Raw genomic sequence first — 18,844 nt, forward strand, 5'->3', positions numbered from 1 at the left:
CGGCCCGTCCGCTCATCCGTCTCTACTCCGCGCCGGAGTCTCGGCGATGCTCGGCCGGTCCTGCTGCAGTCGAAACAACGGCGCACGCAAATGGCCGTCCTACGAGCGGTTTAGCGTGTTTTCATGGCTAGTCGGCGGCGTAATTAGGCTGCCAGGCAGAAGGGGTCTCCCCATCTCGCCCCAGGCTCGGCGTTCTTTCGACGGACGGCCGGGTCTGTAAAATCTCGATGGGCACTCTACGTGCGCGCATGTGCGTTGCACGTGTGCACTTGCTGCGGGATTTTCATACATAGCCGTTCGATCGAGAGGAAGCAGTTTAAAGCACTGGGTGTCTGTCGGCTTCGCTGGCGGTATATGGTATACGGCTTTGTGCACAAAATGTATACATCTGTCGCTGTATACCGTTGGTAAAATGACAGAATATTGAGTTGGAAAGTTGCCGCTTGGGATCGCAGTCTTTTGCACCTCGTATGTGGGTGCGAGGCTAAGCGGAACCTTGGTAGATTGACGTTTAGCGTATATACCAAAGCGGCACACGAAGAGGCTATCTGCGACGCTGTAGCGGAGGATTGCGAATTAATTTCGGTTACCTGGGGTTATTCAACGTCCCCGCAATGCTCGGCACACGAACGTTTCAACATTCCGCCCCCATCGATATGCCGCCGCCAGGATCGGGAACCGCAGCATGCGCGAGGCGAAACCGTGTTGCCGCGCGGCTCCTATGTGAACTCCGTGAGAGGACGTCTGCGCATCGGCGCCGACTTTTCCCACTTCCGTTGCGTGGCCACAGCAACTCAGGGGAGTCGCTGGACTGCAGCCACACACTAGGCCACCACTTTTTAAGCTGCGGTCCCGCGCGGCGAGCGTCGAGAAACGACGACCCCGGAGGGCAATCTCTGTCCCAAATGTGCGCAGCGAGAGCGGGGCGAAACTCGTGAACGGAATTGTCGCGATGACAAAATAGGTGAGCCCGTTTGCTCCTCCCTCTTCAACCCCTCCGGCCGTCGTGCAGGCGTTTTTTATTATTATTTTCATTCGTACTGCAGGCTCTTAAGACGTACATCGCCTTTCTTGCGCATGTTACACACGGCCAACCTGCAATTTGCTGCTCCCGAAGACGGGCCCCATTTCGACACCGTTTTCGCATCGCGTAGCACCCCGTCCTGACGGGCTTCGACCGATGTGCCCTCTGAACCGATTCACGGTTGCCGAGGGGAGCCATCCATTTCATTGCAAGTATCTCCGGAGCAGCCCGCGCCGGTCCCAGTGTTACTAGGACACATTACCGCACCCCGTGGTTGTCCGCCATTTCGACAAATCGCACAAGAGAGAGAACAAGAAGATTAGCGCATTGTTTGCAAACAGAGGCCGGATCGTACTATTGTGTTAAGCCACAGCTCAATAAAGAAAATAAAAGAAAAATAAACCTGTAGTAGCTTACTGTCGGCTATAAAAATAATTTCACCAATGCCTATTCTTCTTTCTTTTCTTTTTTTCAAGTTGACAATTCTTATGAATATGGTAGCGTTCCTGTGTGATAAGCGCAATTTTCTTGTGATTTTATCACACAGGAACGCTACTACATTCATAAGACTTGTCAACTTCAAAAAAATTCTTGTGATTTTGGAAGTGATTCCCCTGTAGGGCGCTGGTTTCAGTCTCTGTAATTTTTCAAGTTTTTCTTTGGTGTTTGCGGAAGACGCCGTTTCTGTGACTGTGGAAATGGACGTGGAATCACCGGGGCCTCCGCCCATACCTTCCACGTCGACTGCAGCCGCTCCAAGAAAGCGTTCCCGCCACCCGAGCGACGCCGACAGCGAGGGCACGCTGGTGCACTCTTCGGTCAGTGACGACAGCTGGGATGAAGGTGACTTTGTGCCCGTGACAAGGCGTAAAGCAAAGAGAAGACTACATATGTTCTCTCCTTCAGTAAGTAAGGATACCATGATTACGCGAGAGCCACCGGTTCACACTGTTTTGTTTGTACCGGTGGATGCTGCTGATAGCCTCAACCGGCTTAATCGTCAAGCCATGTCTGTGTCTCTTGAGGCCCTCGCCCCAGGACAAATCACAGATGTGAGGTCGCATGAATGTCCTCGCTATCGACGTTACGCAACGTAGTGCGCTGGATGTATTGAACAAAGTCAATGTGTTGGGGGACATCAATGTACGCTCTTAGATACCAGACGGCAAGGACTCTAAGGACCCGCCGTGGTTGCTCAGTGGCTATGGTGTTAGGCTGCTGAGCACGAGGTCGCGGGATCGAATCCCGGCCACGGCGGCCGCATTTCGATGGGGGCGAAATGCGAAAACACCCGTGTACTTAGATTTAGGTGCGCGTTTAAGAACCCCAGGTGGTCGAAATTTCCGGAGTCCCCCACTACGGCGTGCCTCATAATCAGAAAGTGGTTTTGGCACGTAAAACCCCATAATTTTTTAAGGGCTCTAAGGCAGGTGTTATTTATACGATGTCGACACTTCCATCAGCGAAAGTGACTTTCCGATTCTCCTCAAGCCGGTGACAGTAGGTCTTCTCATGTTGCAAGCCCGTCGCCTTTGCAATTCGCGATGTGTAAAACTTGTTTTCAACGGAGACATCCTTCCATCACAAGTCAAAGTTGGTCATTCTCGACATGCAATGCGGCCGTTTGTGCCAAGACCACTTCAGTGCCGGAACTGCTGTAAGATGGGACACGTCAGCGTTGTTTGTACAAATTCTGCCGTGTGCTCGCGATGCTCGGAGTCACACAGTACAGACGCCTGCCATGCAGAACATCGCAAGTGCGGCAATTCTCGCTGCCCTCACGATACATCTTCAAAGGATTGCCCAAACATGAAGAAGGAGATGCAAGTGTTGAAGCAAATGGTCAGAGACGGTTGCTGCCAAGGTACGACGTCGGCGCTCTCGTCGCCGGAGACCTTAATTCAAGGAAACCTGTGGCCGAAGCTAGGGATGCGCCTCTCCCACGGATGGTCCACCCACCAGCACAAGCGCCCAGAAATGCCAGCAACAAGCACCCTGAGAAGTATACAAGTATCATTGGCCCACCTTACGTGTGGCCAGCGCTGCCGTTGATAAACCTGCCAGCAGAGCCACATCATCGCTCGTCCAAGGACACTTCGGAACGAGTGTGGGGCAACAATCGAGATAAGGAGATCATAGCCATGGTAAAAACTCTCATGAATACACTTCGAGTGCTCCTAACTAGCATTCTCACTCCGGCTGCTCATGGTCCACTTCAAGTATTGGATGCTCTAAATCCGGTGCTGTCAAGTCTGGAGAAGCACCATGGTTCCTCTTCAGCAGCCCTTCTGTAAAGAAGTCAAAGAAGCTTCGATTTTCCAGTAGAATTCCCGAGGTCTTAAACCTCGCATTCCGGATATTCGGCCATTTCTATTTAAGAATCAGTTTCCCATTATCGTCATTTGCGAACCACGCATTCACAATGCCACACGATTATCTAGTTACGAAGCTTTCAAGACTGCTACCTGCAACGACCACAGTAAAGTCATCGTTTATATCAGGAAATAAAGGAGGTTCTCTTGAAAACCTAGAAGGCATAATAAAAGCTGCTACTCAAAACGCTGTCTCCAATTGTACACTTTTATTACAGTTTTGCGAATGTGAAGTAGAATTGGAGCGGCTCCGAGCAAACCGTCGTCGTGCCGAACTACGATATAGGCGCACAATATCCATCTACGATTTGAAGGAGGCGAGACGGCTGCAGAAGAAGATTCAGCGCCTAATTGATGTACTCCAGTCTCTAAGATAGAAATATTTGTGCAAGTCGCTCGATCCACACAAGCCTCTATCTCAAATAAGGAGGATTTTCGGCGACCTACGAACATTGCCACAGCAATATCGCCCCTTCAAGTGCCTTGCTCTCCACCATGGTTGTCGCGAAATTGAAGTAGCAGAAGACTTCTTTCTGCGCGAGGGTTGCCGGTAAGGGGTCCGCGTTCGTCCCGAGTAATCTAGGAAACGCACCGATGTCACGAGATTCCCGGATGGACAATATATTCTCTGTAGAGGAGCTTCAAGCAGCTTTGGCAGCATGCAGGCGCTCCTCATCACCATGGACCTGATGGTGTCACCTACATGGCCCTGTGTATCCTTGGTCAAACAGCTCGGCGTGTTCTTCTAACCGTATACAACGACTTGTGGTGCAACAGACTGGTTCCTCCTTCGTGGAAGTCCAGCCGCCTCTTTCCTCTATCAAATCAGGCTAATCTCCCCTGGACCTGGCCTCCTATCGCCCCATCGCACTAGCCAGCTGTTTTGGAACGGTGATGGAGATGACAATGATGACAATGATGACAATGATGTTTATTTGCATCAGTACATGACGCGAGGAGCATGCAGAAAAAGCTGCCACATGGACAGCTTGACGAAGCCGCAGGCCCCCGCATTGGCGTTTGCGCGGCGTTAGCGAGCACAAAGGTAGTACATCATTGTTTAGATATGTCCTTTACACAATAGTGAGCATCGCGAACCATGCGAAGCAAATGAAGAAAAAGAAAGATGTGCTCTAACAGGTCATAGTAAAAATCGTATCTAACCAATAAGGATAAAAAACAATGATAGGTACAACGGTATCGCAACTGTTCAAAAAAAAAAAGAAGAAACACAAGCGTGAGAAAGATATAATCATAACACAAGGTGTAAGAATAACATTTCTCATACAAACTAAACAAATGAAAAAACCAAGAATATAAGCTATACAATGGGACTAGTTGTTTTCGATAAGGAAAAAATTTGCGAACGCCAGGGAAACAATCTAGTGCATGCAGAAATAACTATACATAGCTTTAAGAGAGGTATTTTCCAATCCAGTGGTTTCGTTGTGTAATTTATTCAGTAACCTTGGCAGGTTGTTACGAATAGTTTGTTGTCCGTATGTTGTTCTGACGGTTTCTACTTTCCAAAACTCTCTGGACCTTGTAGCATATGCTGTAGTGTTGATTTTTAAATCCGCTAGTGTTCTTAGAAAGCTGGCTCCATTTTTTATTTCTTGTTTGTACGCTCTACAGAGTCGATAATCGTACATACTGGTAATTGGCATTACATTGTATTTTATAAAAAATTCACGTGTACGAACATATTTTGGAACATTTTCTACGACTCGTAGGAATTTTTTTTGCAGTACATAAAGTTTTTCCAAATTTCCCTGTGTGGTAGTAGCCCAAACTAAGTGACAGTAGTTTAGACTAGAAAGAAACAGTGTGTTGAAAATCAGCATCATTATTTTTGTTGGCAGTATATGACGGTTACGGTAAACAAGCCCGATTATTTGAGATAATTTTGTCGCCAAGGAATTTACGTGCATATCCCAGGATAAGTTTTCTTGAAAGATAACACCTAAAGTTTTAAAGTACGGAACTATATCGATAGGAGTTGAATTTAGCAATATAGGCGTATTAATTATTACGCTTTTATTTTTGCTTCGAAAAATTATTCCTTTTGTTTTGTTTGTGTTTATTTTAAGACAATTTTTACGTGTCCATTCATGCAATTTTTGAAGAATTAAGTTTGCTTCCTCAACTAATTCATCCGCCGACTTTCTTATCAGGAATATGCTAGTATCGTCGGCGTAAATTATATAGTTTGCCTTGATACTGATACTAATGATATCATTAATATATAAATTAAAGAGGAAAGGGCCCAAAATGCTGCCTTGTGGTACGCCACAAGAAACGGGCAGTGGACTAGAGAGTTCATCATTAATACCGACCCTTTGCTTGCGGTGTTCTAGATAACATGTGAGGAGGGATGCAGCCTTCCCGCGGTAACCATAACGTATGAGTTTCCTAATAAGAAGTGAATGATTGACACAATCAAATGCTTTTGTAAAATCTACGAACAACCCCAGAACCAGTTTTCCCTCATCAATTGCCCTTGAAATTAACTCTTTCTGAGCAAGTAAGGCACACTCCGTGCTGAGGCCTTTGCGAAAGCCAAATTGGCATTCATTTAGAAGTTTATGTTTTTGCTCAAAATCCATAAGCCGATTTAAAATTATTTTTTCAAGTACCTTCGAGAACATAGGGAGAATTGATATTGGACGATAGTTGCTCATGTCACTTTTGTCGCCTTTTTTATATAGGACACTAATGCGTGCTTCTTGCATTTTTTTGGGAAAAATAGCTTGACTGAGACAAAGGTTGAAAATATATGCAATGCATGGAGCCAGGGTATCGACAACGTATTTTAAAGGTTTTATCTGTAACCCGTCAATATCTTTCACACTGCTGCTGTTTAGATTTTTAATTATGTGGATTACTTCGTTTTCATCTACAGGTTTAAGAAAAATAGTGTTGCTATTAACCGGAATATTACTAAGATCATTTGGTTGCATAGGCGTATTACCTGCACTTGCGAAATATGTATTAAATGTATCTGCAAGCCGCTTCCCAGATAATTCTATACCATTAATATCTAATTTAAGAAGTTTACTGATAGGCGGATGATGCCTTAATACAGAGCTGAGCCTTTTCCACATAATCTCAGAGCATCCAGCAGCTGCTGCAAAGAAATTTGCAAAATATTCTCGCCTAGACTTTTTTATATCTTTATCGAGGCGATTACGGCACACTTTAAATTGGCGGAATAATTCGATATCTTTAGTTGAAATAAACTTGCCATAGAGAACATTTTTATGCGCGATTCGTCCGAGAAGCTCAGAGTTAATCCATGGTTTCCGAATTTTTTTGCTTGGCTTAACGCGCACTGAGGGAAAGCTAGATTCATATATTGATTTGACATTGTGAAGAAATTTTTCATAGGCCCCATTTGCTTCGTTGGATCTATAGACATCATCCCAACAGGCATTTTCTATTTGTTCCCGAAATTTAGACAAATTGCGCGGGGTTATTTTTTGCATCTGGTGCATTGGCTGCGTTACCTTCTCTCGAATGTGCCCTTTGGCGCAAATAAATATAGGCAAGTGGTCACTGAGGTCATAGGCAAATACACCCGCCTTAACTTTTTCAGGGATGATATTTGTAAAAAAAATATCAATTAAAGATGATGAATATTCGGTAACTCTAGTGGGCAAGTCTATTACATTCACTAAACCATTCACCTTCAGTAAAATATCTAATTGTAAAGTTTGGGCATCGTTTTTCATCATATTAATATTGATGTCCCCGCCGAAAATTAAATCAAGCCGATTTTTATTAACAAACTCAAAGATTTCTTCTAATTTATCAAAAAACTTGCTAACGCTGCCATTGGGAGGGCGATAACACACTATAATAACGGTGTTATGCATTCTTATTGCTAGAATTTCATAGTCAGTTGTTGTTGCGGAAAGTTCGGGCAGTAAGTCACACTCGAATACTTCCTTTACCAGGATGCAAACTCCGCCTCCGCGAGAGTATGACCGATTTAAGTAGAAGGTACTATAATTTGGGATACGGAAAATATTCGCATCGTTCATTGACCATGTTTCTGTTAACAGTATCGTGTCAAATGATTGTCCTAGCTGTTCAAAAAACAAGGAGAGGTCGTTTTTCTTATTAGAAACTGAGCGGATGTTTAGATGAAAGCATTTAAAGGATTGCTGAAATTTTTTGCCTAAATGCTGACTGAATACTTGTGGCAATATGTAAGTCTCCCCACTTGCACAAGCCATCGTTATCAAGAACTGTTTTTAAGCGAGTTTATCAAGATCCCTCTCGGTAGAAACAGCTACTGCGCGTTCACCGTCGGTTTTTCGGACAAGAACGCGGCCGTTGCTGTGCCACACATATTTGTAGTTTGCTCGCTTCGCCCATATCTTTGTCTGAAAGAGCAAATCGCGGGTCCTTTTCGTGACATTTTAAGCAGGAATACATCGTCTTTCGATGCACGCAACTTCTGTCTGCTTTTCCACCAGCGGTCCCTATCTGCTTGTTTCGCGAAGCGACAGATTATACCCGGTATCTTTTCTTTCTTTGACGGCAGCCGGTGAACTGAAACAACGTCATTTTCTGAGAGCTGTGGAAGTTCGAGCTGCACGGCTACGTCGTTTAGCTTTTCGAGCAGGTTTTCTTTTTCAGAGTGTTGAATCCCATGAAATTCCAGGTTTAAGCGGCGGCTCCTCCATTCAAGTTGGTCAATTTCAGCGTGAAGCTGATTGACATCGCTCTCGTTTCCCTCAAGTCTTTCGGTTCTACGTTTTAGATCCTTGATCTCATTTTCATTTCGCTCCGTTCGTTGTTGCAGTTCATCGTACTGTTCGCTCAGAAATTGTAGAGTGTCTTCAATGCCTTCAACTACCTCTCGGAGTGGCAACAGCTGGTCAAGCTTTCCGTTAATGGTCATTAACAACTGCCGCACGTCTTGCGTGTCAGAATCATCACTAGATTTGTTAGGTTGCACACGTAATTTCTGTCGTCTACAGGACGTGCAGCGCCAAGCCAGGTGGTACGCATCTCCCTTCGATCTAATTGTCGTGTCCGAGATTCCCGAGCATTTCCCGGTGTGAAATTTAGAAGTACAGTCTCTACATTCAATGATAGAGTCTGAAACAGTAAGCGTTAGCTCACAAGTGGCGCATATAATGCTACTGACTCGCCTAGAGTGGTACCTGCAGCATAACGCGATATACCCTGATGCTGTGACAGGCTTTCGGCGGGGATGGTTCTATATGGAAAATGTGATTGACCTTGACTCCTCTGTACAGCAACAAAAAATCATAAAGAGATTATCTGCGGCGATGTTCTTGGACGTGAAAGGCGCATACGACAATGTATCGCATGAAGCTATTTTGGACGCCTTGAGGAACATTGGATTGGTGGGCCGTGTCTACCAATAGATTTACAGTTATTTTAAGTGCAGAACACCCCCCGCCCCCTTCTTTGTACAGACAGAAGATGGTACAACAACGCACCACTGTACTTGTCGCGGTGTGCTTCAAGGTGGAGTCCTGACTTCCACTCTCTTTAACCTTGCGCTTATCGCCCCTGTTGATGTACTGCCACGGTCCGTGCACCTGTCAATATACGCAGGCGACATCGGCATCTGGGCATCAGGGGTGACGCGTTTACACGTGCGTGCCAGGCTTCAGAGAGCGGCTACACTGACGTCAAACTGCCTTCAAGGGAGGGAACTAGAGCTGTCATCTGAGAAGTGCTCGCTGGTTGCCTTCACGCGTAAGGCGATGGGTCCATGCATCATTAAAATCAATGCACATGCTATTTAGTTATGAGAAGACCCAGCGCTGTCTGGGAATAATAATAGATCGCGACCTGTCCTGCAGGAGCCCTCATATTGCCTACATGAAAAAGAAACTCACCATGATCACCCACGTGCTGAGATTTCCTGCAGGAAAATCGTGGGGTGCATCTGTACGAGCGATGCTTCAACTTTATACTGTATTCTTCTTCGGGTTCATGCGCCACAGCTTACCTGTGCTGGGCAGGAACCGAAGAACAAATGTACACGTCCTCCAGTCAGTTCAAGCTCAGGCACTGAGAATATGCCTTGGCCTTCCGAGATGTGCATCTTCAGCAGCCACCGTGGTCATCGCGCGTGATCACCGAATCACAACATATATTTGCGTAGATGCCTTGAGAATGCACATTAGCTATTTCACCCGGATTCCATCACACCATCTCGCCTCACTTCCTGCTTCTAGGCCACACTCTGCATTCAGCGATATTATTTCTTCGCATCGAGCAGTGCTTCCCTGGAACTTCACGCCTGCAGCAAGACCGCCATTACCGTTGTGGTGCCTCCATCCCCTCGAAGCCCTCCTAACCATTCCTGGAATCCAAAGGAAAACACAGTCGTCATTTTTGGCCCTACAACAAGCCACAGTACTGCTCCTGCATGAGAAACACAGCGGACGCCTTCACATTTACACAGATGGTTCAGTTTCTTCTGCAAGCTCAGCAAGAGCAGTGATTATTCCCTCGAAATCCGTCACCATAAAATTCATGACATCGCATTTTACATCATCGACAGCTGCAGAACTCGCCATTCACGCTCTTCTTTCCGTCTTTACTTCCCCTTTTCCCTTCCCCTAGTGCAGGGTAGCAAACCGGACATTTTAAGTCTGGTTAACCTCCCTGCCTTTCTCTCATTTGCATCTCTCTCTCTCCCTCTCTCTGCCATTATCCGTGCTGCTCTAGAGTTCGTAATTAAAGAACCGTTACATGCATGGTCAATCTTCGACTCCAAGGCCGCTTCCCAGTGCATTATGTCGCCATTTCGTCATGGAACGAATGAGCAATTAGTCACTGACATAAGACTTCTTCACCACTGCGCATTAGAGAAAAAACACAACATAGCATATCAGTGGATACCGGGCCATTGCGGTATCTAGGGAAAGGACCATGCAGATGAGGCCGCCCGATCTGCTCATGATGGTCCCCACTGTGTTGCTATACCCTTATCCAGAACAGACGCAGCTACAGGGCTTCGTTCGCTCGCACGTTAAATTACACTTGCACAGTGGAATCCGACGGAATTTACCAACGCTCGTCTCCACAACATGGATCCGAATCTACGGCTCCGCCTAGAACTGAGGAGACGTTTCTGTGTCACTTGTGGCTTGGCGTGGCCTTCACGAATTCGTACTCATTTCGTATCGGAATGGCTAACAGCCCTACAAGCGATAACTGTAGTTTGCGAGGAAACAATCCCCCACCTTCTCTGTGAGTTTCCCCGCTTCAGTTCGCCCAGGAAAGAACTTTCAAGAATGCTAGATAGTGTTGACAAACGAATTTTGTCGGAGGAAAAGGTCCTGGGACACCACCCGAGAACGTCATCAGTACAGAAGGCTTTGAAAGCGTTCTTGCGCTTCTTGCGGAGGACTGGTCTTAGAGACAGACTTTAAGCAGTGCCGTATTCTCCTTTCCTTTTTCTCTTTTATTTTTGCTCTTCCTTCCCAATTTTCTTTTTTTTTTTTGTAATAACTCTTTTCTATTATCTTTTATTCCCCTTACCCCCTTTCCCCAGCATAGCGTAACCAGCCGGTCTGAGAACTGGCTAACCTCCCTGTCTTTCCGTCTATTTCACCTCCTACTCCTACTCCTTGTGATTTTATTTTTCTCGGCATGGAGAGAGGCAGCCTATCTAAGTCTATTATATTTTATTCCCCTTACCCCTTTTCCCCAGCCCGTTCTGTAAGACTGCTTTGATTTCAGTGGTTTGCTTTCGGCAGTTCTTTCTTTTTTCCTCCGAGCAAATTAGCGGGTTCAGTGAACATTAGGATGACGATTATGATGTCAGAAAATGCCACAAATTCACCAAATTCACTGTGGAGGATTGGCCAAGAGTACGACGGTAGTAGAAAACAGAAAATATTAATGAAATTATTTAAAAATGCAGATAATAAGTAGCGAAAAGCAAAAATGCAATCAATCTTGCAAAAGCAAAGAGCAAGAGACAGCGGAAGGAAAAAAGAAGTACGAAGGGTAAAGCAAAACGGTATTGCGAGAGATGGGGTGTCAGGATATATATAAGAAAATAGATAAATATAGAATAGAATAGGAGAAAAAAATAGTAGTAGATGGCGAAGAGTAGCTTATAGAACAGGAAAACATTAATACGGTAACCTTATCGTTTCATAGCTCCTAATTGCAGCTGGTTTCGGCAAACATTCTTATTGCAGGAGCCCAGTTCTGAGGTCCCTGTACAGAGAGTACACAAGGACTCCAAAAGCTCAACCAAAGATTATGAAATGGAATTCTCGGATGTCATTTCACTTGAGTACAAAACCAGAGGCAGAATAAAGACAAAAGAAGTATGATCTATGGATTCGCGTTCGTGAGACAATTAGCATAGGGGGAATTGCGGCAGACCAGAGCTGTACAACTAACGTTTTAGTGGTGGGATACAACAGCGCAACCTGGTTAGCAAAAAGCTTCGAATTATCAGGTAGGACACCGCAGTCTGTTTTAAGAACGATTCTCCGTTCTCCGGATATTGCGAGTGATGCTGTATGGCTCGGAGAGAGAAAGGAGATGGCGTGCGTGCGTTCGGGGAGGAGAGAGTATACAATTTGGACTCAGGAGCACTCGGGGAACTTCGGACGGCCTCCACAGGTTGCGAATACCTTTCTAGTCACCCCTTCGTTCCTCCTATTTGCCACTGAACGGCGGCATGCGTGCTTCTACATGAGAGAGCCGCGTTTACCTAAACCTCCGGTTACCAACGCAGCCTTGTCGCTTTCGACCCCGTTCAGTCTCAGGCCGCCTGACCACCCGTGTCTTCTTCCTCATCCTCGCTATGTACGCCTCCTGCCACAGCCTCGTTCGGGGGCGGGCATTTGGCGGAGTCAGTTCACTGGCCACACTCTCCGCGTCGCCAAAAGGATTATTTCGTCCAGCCCTGGTCGTTGCACGCACCACTGAAGCCGCGCGGGCGCTCAGCGTCCACGGAGCCGAACGGGGCGCGCGCGGAGCGTTCGCGCACACACAGCGCTCAACGCTCCAACACCTCGCGTCGCGGCGCCTCGCATTTGTGACACGCTACGCCGCGCGCGTAACGACCGCGACTCGCTCGCGGCGAGCAGCCATGACGTGGGCAACTGTGCGTGCGTATGCACTCTGAATCCTCAGGCGACCACCGTGGGGTGCCGCTACGGCCGCGGGGACATGAGTGAAGCTGCGAAGTCAAGGACAAAGAGGGAAGAGAAAGAGACGGTGTGAATCGCAACGCGTTTTGGTCAAAAGAGGCATTGAGCCCTCTGTAGTGCTGCTTACTCGAGACGTGTGGCAGTGACCAGGCACGATAGGCTTCTGCAGCTGCCGTCACCATGCGATAATTAAGAGCCGCAAAACCTATGTGGGGATCAATCGGCAACGCAATGGTTCTTCTGGCACAGCAAAGTCCAGGGCGAAGCTAGCGAAGCGACCTAAAAGGAGCATAAGCACAAGCGTCGCCAAGGGAGAGCACAAGGGTTCAGGGGAGCGCGATACAGGCCAGCGTTTCTCGTGCCTGCCTCGCGAAGGGTCCAGGACTGCACTTGTGGCTATAGCTTGCGTTGTTGGGCAGCAGGGTGACGGTCTCGTGTCGCGGACCGCGGTCGTGGTGAGCTTTTCGTCGTGCTCGTACTTCACGGTTGCACGTAGCCACACTGACATCCTCTACCTCAAAGAACTTGCGCTAGCTTTGTGCGTTTTTTTCAGAAGGCTCACAGACAGAAAATATTAATGCAGGCTGCTTATGCAGCACTCTGATTTCTTGCCGTTCGTCGAATCGCTCGACCAACTGTGTTGTGGGAGCGTTCAACATTTGTGTGCACGCGTCCTAGCTTGGGCGTAAAATGCCGTGACGTAAGTGACACATTTGGAAGACATCGTTTCTTTAGGAGTGTGCCGATCTGGCATGGTTGGTACGTCATTAGGGCGGGAAAAAAACAGCGCTTGGACTGGACGAAGTGAGGACGAGCTCTGTCTGTCGTCCTCACTCCGTCCCGTTCAAGCGCCGTTGATCCCGTCCTAATTATTCCTTTATTATTTTTTTCATTTGTACCTCTGAGTTTATTCACGGTCTTCCAAAAACGAAACGTGATTACTGCCTCTACGGTAGCATGCGTTAGCGAGTGGCTAACTCTACGAGCAGACATGAACACGTCGAGTTGAGTCGCATTTCTGCCGCAATAGTATAGTATGCTATGCGCATCCTATAGTATGAAACTAGTCATTTGCTCTACTGAAAGCATCGAAATAAGAGCATACACACTAAAGACTTCAGCGACCTTATTTTGGTGATGTTCGTGAATGACTCTTAATGCTCGAAAAACTGATGACGCAAATATTTAGGTGGGAGCATGGGAGCACGCTGCTACACCTCCTAAAGTGGTGTAGTAGCGAACTTTCGAAGTGCCCGTGAATTTTCCCGACACTTCAGCATAAAATGAATTAGCGAGGAATCAAACATGCGAAAAGAAATGAAGGTCGTGTCGATTGAAGTATAAGCTTGACGGATAAATTGTCACAGCTTCGCCCGAAAGGCGAAGGATTGCATGATAGCGATAGCAAAGTATTACACAACTGCACGAAGTAAGTTTCGTAGCTTTATCTGCCGTATAATTACAGTACACATTCGCTTGTTTATTAAATTAGCAAGCTTGGTGTCAGGCGCACACAGGCATATGTGCATAAACCGATCTCTTTCGATGACTGCAAACATACGCTGTCGCAAGGCTGGCGTGATGAAGAGCGCAAACCGAGTGGAGCGAATAACTTCTGCTGGCTTTCCCTTCGACGTGTCTCCTTGCGATTACGCGACTTCCAGCACTATAGACGCGCGCGAAGACAGCGTGCATGCAGCAGCCAGCCATCTGGCTCGCCCAACTTTGGACCCTGCCAGATATTACCTCCAAGGCAGGGCGCGGCGGCGATCGGCTGTGCCAGAGGAGCAGACGCCACTAACCGGCCGCCCATCCTTCCCCGTTCCTCCCTTGGCGCACGCTTGATCACGGTACAGTGCTCCCCTTCCCCCTCCCTCCCTTTTGGCTCACCTCCCTCTCTTTTGGCTTCTCGGCTCACCCTTGCACGCTTCCCCATGGCACCCACGGCATACGGCGCGCGGGGCGCGATGGTATCTTATCGCACTTGGACTTTATCGGACCAACACGGCGACGCCGACGGTGATAATTTGCATGGAGTGTCCATATAATTGATATCGCAATAATATCAATAAATGCGCTTGAAATATGTCTGCGTACAAGCTGTTCCCACAGAAAGTATTCTTACGATATAACACGTGAGCCCGTGTAGTCACAGGGGCAGAAAGTGTGGAAGGGATTTGCTCCTGCCTATTTCGGTTCTTTTTCGGCTGAAGATATTTTGCTAACAGTGAAGTTTGTTCTCAAGCAGGGCAATTTTCCAAGCTAACGGCCACCGCACGCACCTTCTTTCTTTCTTCCTTTCTCTCTCTTCTTTCTTTCTTTCTTTCTTTCTTTCTTTCCAGTCAGCGGGTACGTGCAAGGCTGGAGTGTTCTGCGAGGCAGACGTCGATGCGGATCCACGGGTGCCGTATTACGCATGCCGTGCTTCCGCAAAGTACGGCATGCTTAGCGTGAATTTTAGTGCAGACTCGCGCCGTCATTAGCTTTGCAATTGTGCAGTGCGGTGAAGCTAGCTTTGTAGTTCTGTAAGAAAAATCTCTTGCAGAGCGCAACTGCGGGTGCTGTCCTCTGGCGGCTCATGTAGTTGCTCTCTGCATGCATATGGCGTGCCTGGAGTTGCAACGTTGCTGAGGGCCAGGAGGAAAGTTAATTTTACTTCTTTCCAAGCTGCTTTGCTGCACTGCCCGCAGTCAGCTGTGGTCTTCAAATTCTGAAGTCTGAGGTGCTCATACTCATGCGAACAGGAAAACAAGAAATAATAAAAATGAGAAACAGAGACAAACATGTAGCCACGCATTATATACGTATGTAGGACGCGAGGTGAATAGAGGGAACACTTAATAGCTAGGAGGCTAACGTTCAGGATATGCCCAGTGGGTAAAATAAGGGTACTGAGAGGAATGTGTGAAGCGACGATGAATTTAATGATCTGGAGGCGTTTGCGTACGCTGAACGGCGGCCGAAGCTGCGGACGTCGTAGCTGTGGTTTATTAGGGAAAAAAAGTCTTGAGATTGTATAGTAACGCAATTAGAACAGACAAGCGCTGCATCCACAAGGGGGGGGGGGGGGTGAAGATCGATTGTGGTGAAAAGACTAAGGGAAGTTGGTTCAGGGAAGAGGTGGCAAGATATTAGTGAGGAAGGTGTTCACTCCTTGAAGCCGGTGGAGTAGGTGAGTGATAGAATGAAGTGATAGAAACTTATAAAAACAGCGACAGTATAGCAGCAGGAACTGATAGTCATAATGGTTGAAGAAGAAAACTAAACAAAAGGAAACAGAGATCACATTTCTTTCCTGCCTTTTTCCTTACGTGAGAGTCTCCTATTTTCACTTGGTAAGCATCAAATTGAGACTGCATCGGCCGCACCTTAATGAAATAATGACGAAACAGTGTCATCTTATGGTCGGAGGGTGTATGGCAGGAAAACAAACAAATGCCATGTATGGTCGCTTCATCGCGGGGCTTGAGATCGCTTCCAGTTTAATCTGTTCAGAATGATCACCATTTCCACATTTACTATCAACGGAAGTATGCTTCCGGGCCGTGATGCGGCCCGACATTGATTTTCTTAGCGCGAAAAATAAAGGAGAAAAAAATGTTTCCTCGTGTCTTTGTAGCGCCGGCTGGTATATTTGCTCCTGAGTGTAACATTTGCATAGACATTAGTTGCAGTAAATTTAGTAAATCTTATTATTCTGATTCATCTTTTCCGCTTCTGTATTAATTGATTTGAAGCATTGCCACAGCTGAACCATTCGAGTTAAGTTTTCAGTATCCTTTATAATATAAACCAAGCAAATTGTTTCATTCATGGTTTATCGCTGCTGTTCACTAATTCAACAAAAATGGGAAAGCAGGCTGCTTTTGAGCAGGCTATCTCAAAGTCACTTCTAATGAAGTAAGACTACCTACTAAGTGCACCACTAAGCGTCGTATACTACACGGCATGCACTTCTTGCCTACTTTTTAATGATTCACCTTTCTACTTAGTTAAGGCAGAGCATATCTGCGTCGTCACGTAAAAGTATACGGTCGCAAGCATGGAGCGGTTTCTGCAGGCTTATTGGCGTCACTGCTTCAAACAACAGCAACCATGACGACGACAACAGCAAAAAACAAATCGAGGTGGAGACCAATTGTGAATTATGCCTGGCGTCGCTCCGACCGGGTTTGCACAAATTTGCGCATTATTCTGCTTTCTTTTTTTTCAGGTCGCCGATCTAGAAGATAGGAAAGGGTATTTTTTTAAAACTTCGCGCACTTCGAAATTCGGTACTCTCTCTCTCTCTCTCTTTCAAATACGAAATACGATCGTAAAGAGACGGCGAGTGCTTCAAATGCAGGGTTCCTTCCTGTGCAACTAAAAAAAAACGGCTTCGCTGCCGTCGACGGAACCGTATTGACAACTCTATATGTGTGCACATACGCACGCGCGGTGGAGAGAGAGGTCAGGTTGTCAGCCGCCGCTGTTCCGCGTCTGCGCCAGAGGTAATACATGGCTGCCTGCACGAACAAGGCTTCCTGCCAACACAGTCGAGGGCACGCATGTGCGGCGGCACACGCACACACGCGCACCAGCCGTGAAGCCGGCGCGCCGAGATGCGCACCTGTCGGTCACCCGCCGAGCCGAGAGCTGCGCCTCTTCCGGGTGCCCGTCGTCTCGCGGCCGCACTTCTATGTGCGCGGATCTCCGTGGCAGTGCACTGACGAACGAAACGAGAGGCCCCGGCGGCTCGCTGACCGCTGCTGCACCTGCCTGACCGTTCCGGCGCCGCAATTCCTTCCTGCGGGACTCGCGTGCCGCATCGGTGCGCGCCATTGAGTCGTTCACATCGATGCCCGTTCGGAGTGGGCCAAATGAGACGTTCACCGAGCTTGTGAACTTGGCGCAGGTGACCCACAACGATCGCGCCGCCGTCGTGTGTGTGGTGTACGATCTTCGTGCATCTGCTGCTTATCCGCACGAGCCGCCTCTCTAAGTACGCTTTCTTCCGCTGGTGATCACGTCCTCTTTAGCGCCGTCTGGTCCCTGATTTGCTCACGCCTTCTACCTCTATAGATCACCGGCGTATGACACTTTGTCGGGTGAGCGCACGCGCTACCACCACCGCCGCGTTGCCGTTTGTCATTAATTTGGGACAACAACAAGGCGAAGCCCCGTGCGAGTCTCACCGTGACCCTTTCGCGTATATAGCCGCGATCTGGGAGGAATCGCACGTCACCGAACGCAGATGGAATCGGAACGCACTACAGGGTCGAGTATGCTATCCTGCTCGCCGGTCCTCACACTTAAAAAAAAAAAGAAAAGTGGTCCTGTGGGTGGTTATTATTTGGATAGGGGCATGCAGTAACAGCGGCATGTTTGGGCTTATTGGTGCTGTCACATGGAGAAGCGCGAAATACTTCTTGATACCAGTGGGTGCCGTTTCGGGGGTGAGATCCAGAGAGGCCTTTATTATGATGGACTTAAGGGGACTCGGGAGCAAGAAAAGTGCTGATGATGAGCCCGAAATGCTGATGATGAGGACTCATCGGCGATGCAGAGAAAGACATTGGGAATGCGTAGAAGGTAAGCAGAAACTTTCGGAAACCAACGTAAGTTATCCACCCGCCAGAATAACAGTTAAAGAACAGGGTAAAAGGAAAGTTGGCTGCCAGTATCGGACTAAAATGGCTGTAAATGACAGATGTAGCTTACAGCCCAACACGCTAAATCGCCACCTCGATCGTGCGTACCAACACGCTCTGGCTCGTTTATCCTTTGACGCTATCAAAAAGATCAAGAGGAAAAAGAAAACGTGAAGAAAAGGAATTTGTTGCCCGCGGGATGAACGTGCGTGCCTTCAGAGGAGAGCGGAAGACACCCACTTTGACATGCTTTCGTAGTGGCGGCATGATGCGATTATAAAATGGCGGATCCCGTAGGTTGCACGCGCTGGCCAACAAACGGACCTGACTGTTGCACGGCCTCGAAGCGATAAAGGGTCAAGGAACGATAAAGCGTTGCGCGCAGTGTTTTGCGGAAGCGACATACTGCGGAGTTGATATCTATAGATATGCGGCAACCTGCAAATCGTCGGGATAGTATGTCGCGCCATCCTTCGCCACATCGTTTACCCTTCGCCCCCTTTTTTCGCCTCCTCTCTTCATAACACTATGCCTCTCAGTCACTGTCGTATTATTTCCGTAACGCTCAGATGCGGAGTGACTGTAAGGAAACAAAAGGGGTTACAGGACGTTTGCTATCCCACGTTGGTATCTTTAGCGAAAGATATG

General features: G+C 47.5%; 1 protein-coding gene and 1 pseudogene across 1 annotated transcript in view; one reads left to right on the top strand and one right to left on the bottom strand.

Annotated features, from left to right (window-relative positions):
- The window catches only part of ko (Stork-head domain-containing protein knockout), a 426,112-nt gene that overhangs the window by 139,242 nt on the left and 268,026 nt on the right, over positions 1-18,844 (top strand). The gene's annotated exons all lie outside the window — the stretch shown is intronic.
- On the bottom strand, positions 7,574-17,387 carry LOC126535061 (uncharacterized; annotated as a pseudogene).

The sequence above is a fragment of the Dermacentor andersoni genome, chromosome 1 (assembly GCF_023375885.2).
Source record: "Dermacentor andersoni chromosome 1, qqDerAnde1_hic_scaffold, whole genome shotgun sequence".
Classification (NCBI taxonomy): domain Eukaryota; kingdom Metazoa; phylum Arthropoda; class Arachnida; order Ixodida; family Ixodidae; genus Dermacentor; species Dermacentor andersoni.